The sequence below is a fragment of the Siphateles boraxobius genome, unplaced genomic scaffold (genome assembly GCF_051911475.1).
Source record: "Siphateles boraxobius isolate OS27281-9 unplaced genomic scaffold, OSU_SipBor_1 296, whole genome shotgun sequence".
Lineage (NCBI taxonomy): Eukaryota > Metazoa > Chordata > Actinopteri > Cypriniformes > Leuciscidae > Siphateles > Siphateles boraxobius.
In genome coordinates this window covers 70,001-72,500 of record NW_027508915.1, presented here as the reverse complement: position 1 = coordinate 72,500, position 2,500 = coordinate 70,001, and the positions used below count along the sequence as shown (strand labels likewise).

The window sequence follows — 2,500 nt, the reverse complement described above, 5'->3', positions numbered from 1 at the left end:
GCCTTTAAAAGTCTCTGAGATTCTACAGAGAGTATGAAAGAGTTTGAGTTTTTTCAAAAGTTCTTCTTAGTTTTCTTCATTAATGGTCTAACCTTTTAAATTGCCCAATTTTGGCAGCAGTTTTCGCTTACGGCCATACCACCTTGGTCACGCCCGATCTCGTCTGATCTCGGAAGCTAAGCAGGGTCGGGCCTGGTTAGTACTTGGATGGGAGACCGCCTGGGAATACCAGGTGCTGTAAGCTTTTTTGATTTAAAAAAAAAAAAAAAAAAAAAGAGTCCCTGAGCTTCTTCAGAAAGCCTTTAAAAGTCTCTGAGATTCTTCAGAGAGCATGAAAGAGTTTGAGTTTTTTCAAAAGTTCTTCTTACTTTAAAAAAAAGACTCACTGAGCTTCTTCAGAAAGCCTTTAAAAGTCTCTGAGATTCTTCAGAGAGCATGAAAGAGTTTGAGTTTTTTCAAAAGTTCTTCTTAGTTTTCTTCATTAAGGGTCTAACCTTTTAAATTGCCCAATTTTGGCAGCAGTTTTCGCTTACGGCCATACCACCTTGGTCACGCCCGATCTCGTCTGATCTCGGAAGCTAAGCAGGGTCGGGCCTGGTTAGTACTTGGATGGGAGACCGCCTGGGAATACCAGGTGCTGTAAGCTTTTTTGATTTAAAAAAAAAAAAGAGTCCCTGAGCTTCTTCAGAAAGCCTTTAAAAGTCTCTGAGATTCTTCAGAGAGCATGAAAGAGTTTGAGTTTTTTCAAAAGTTCTTCTTACTTTAAAAAAAAGACTCACTGAGCTTCTTCAGAAAGCCTTTAAAAGTCTCTGAGATTCTTCAGAGAGCATGAAAGAGTTTGAGTTTTTTCAAAAGTTCTTCTTAGTTTTCTTCATTAATGGTCTAACCTTTTAAATTGCCCAATTTTGGCAGCAGTTTTCGCTTACGGCCATACCACCTTGGTCACGCCCGATCTCGTCTGATCTCGGAAGCTAAGCAGGGTCGGGCCTGGTTAGTACTTGGATGGGAGACCGCCTGGGAATACCAGGTGCTGTAAGCTTTTTTGATTAAAAAAAAAAAAAAAAAAAAAGAGTCCCTGAGCTTCTTCAGAAAGCCTTTAAAAGTCTCTGAGATTCTTCAGAGAGCATGAAAGAGTTTGAGTTTTTTCAAAAGTTCTTCTTACTTTAAAAAAAAAAGACTCACTGAGCTTCTTCAGAAAGCCTTTAAAAGTCTCTGAGATTCTTCAGAGAGCATGAAAGAGTTTGAGTTTTTTCAAAAGTTCTTCTTAGTTTTCTTCATTAATGGTCTAACCTTTTAAATTGCCCAATTTTGGCAGCAGTTTTCGCTTACGGCCATACCACCTTGGTCACGCCCGATCTCGTCTGATCTCGGAAGCTAAGCAGGGTCGGGCCTGGTTAGTACTTGGATGGGAGACCGCCTGGGAATACCAGGTGCTGTAAGCTTTTTTGATTTAAAAAAAAAAAAAGAGTCCCTGAGCTTCTTCAGAAAGCCTTTAAAAGTCTCTGAGATTCTTCAGAGAGCATGAAAGAGTTTGAGTTTTTTCAAAAGTTCCTCTTAGTTTAAAAAAAAAGACTCACTGAGCTTCTGCAGAAAGCCTTTAAAAGTCTCTGAGATTCTACAGAGAGTATGAAAGAGTTTGAGTTTTTTCAAAAGTTCTTCTTAGTTTTCTTCATTAATGGTCTAACCTTTTAAATTGCCCAATTTTGGCAGCAGTTTTCGCTTACGGCCATACCACCTTGGTCACGCCCGATCTCGTCTGATCTCGGAAGCTAAGCAGGGTCGGGCCTGGTTAGTACTTGGATGGGAGACCGCCTGGGAATACCAGGTGCTGTAAGCTTTTTTGATTTAAAAAAAAAAAAAAAAAAAAAGAGTCCCTGAGCTTCTTCAGAAAGCCTTTAAAAGTCTCTGAGATTCTTCAGAGAGCATGAAAGAGTTTGAGTTTTTTCAAAAGTTCTTCTTACTTTAAAAAAAAGACTCACTGAGCTTCTTCAGAAAGCCTTTAAAAGTCTCTGAGATTCTTCAGAGAGCATGAAAGAGTTTGAGTTTTTTCAAAAGTTCTTCTTAGTTTTCTTCATTAATGGTCTAACCTTTTAAATTGCCCAATTTTGGCAGCAGTTTTCGCTTACGGCCATACCACCTTGGTCACGCCCGATCTCGTCTGATCTCGGAAGCTAAGCAGGGTCGGGCCTGGTTAGTACTTGGATGGGAGACCGCCTGGGAATACCAGGTGCTGTAAGCTTTTTTGATTTAAAAAAAAAAAAGAGTCCCTGAGCTTCTTCAGAAAGCCTTTAAAAGTCTCTGAGATTCTTCAGAGAGCATGAAAGAGTTTGAGTTTTTTCAAAAGTTCTTCTTACTTTAAAAAAAAGACTCACTGAGCTTCTTCAGAAAGCCTTTAAAAGTCTCTGAGATTCTTCAGAGAGCATGAAAGAGTTTGAGTTTTTTCAAAAGTTCTTCTTAGTTTTCTTCATTAATGGTCTAACCTTTTAAATTGCCCAATTTT

At 39.1% G+C, this 2,500-nt stretch overlaps 6 non-coding genes across 6 annotated transcripts; all 6 read left to right on the top strand.

Moving 5' to 3' along the window:
• Nucleotides 1-125: 125 nt before the first annotated feature.
• Nucleotides 126-244, top strand: LOC143755487 (5S ribosomal RNA). The gene has a single exon (XR_013209222.1). It is a non-coding gene; the product is annotated as a 5S ribosomal RNA (ribosomal RNA).
• A 283-nt stretch (nt 245-527) lies between these two features.
• LOC143755476 (5S ribosomal RNA) lies at nt 528-646 on the top strand. The gene has a single exon (XR_013209211.1). It is a non-coding gene; the product is annotated as a 5S ribosomal RNA (ribosomal RNA).
• A 274-nt stretch (nt 647-920) lies between these two features.
• On the top strand, nt 921-1,039 carry LOC143755464 (5S ribosomal RNA). Its single transcript, XR_013209200.1, has one exon. It is a non-coding gene; the product is annotated as a 5S ribosomal RNA (ribosomal RNA).
• Nucleotides 1,040-1,323: 284 nt separating this feature from the next.
• Nucleotides 1,324-1,442, top strand: LOC143755452 (5S ribosomal RNA). The gene has a single exon (XR_013209189.1). It is a non-coding gene; the product is annotated as a 5S ribosomal RNA (ribosomal RNA).
• A 276-nt stretch (nt 1,443-1,718) lies between these two features.
• On the top strand, nt 1,719-1,837 carry LOC143755440 (5S ribosomal RNA). The gene has a single exon (XR_013209178.1). It is a non-coding gene; the product is annotated as a 5S ribosomal RNA (ribosomal RNA).
• A 283-nt stretch (nt 1,838-2,120) lies between these two features.
• LOC143755428 (5S ribosomal RNA) lies at nt 2,121-2,239 on the top strand. Its single transcript, XR_013209166.1, has one exon. It is a non-coding gene; the product is annotated as a 5S ribosomal RNA (ribosomal RNA).
• The last annotated feature ends 261 nt before the right edge of the window (nt 2,240-2,500 follow it).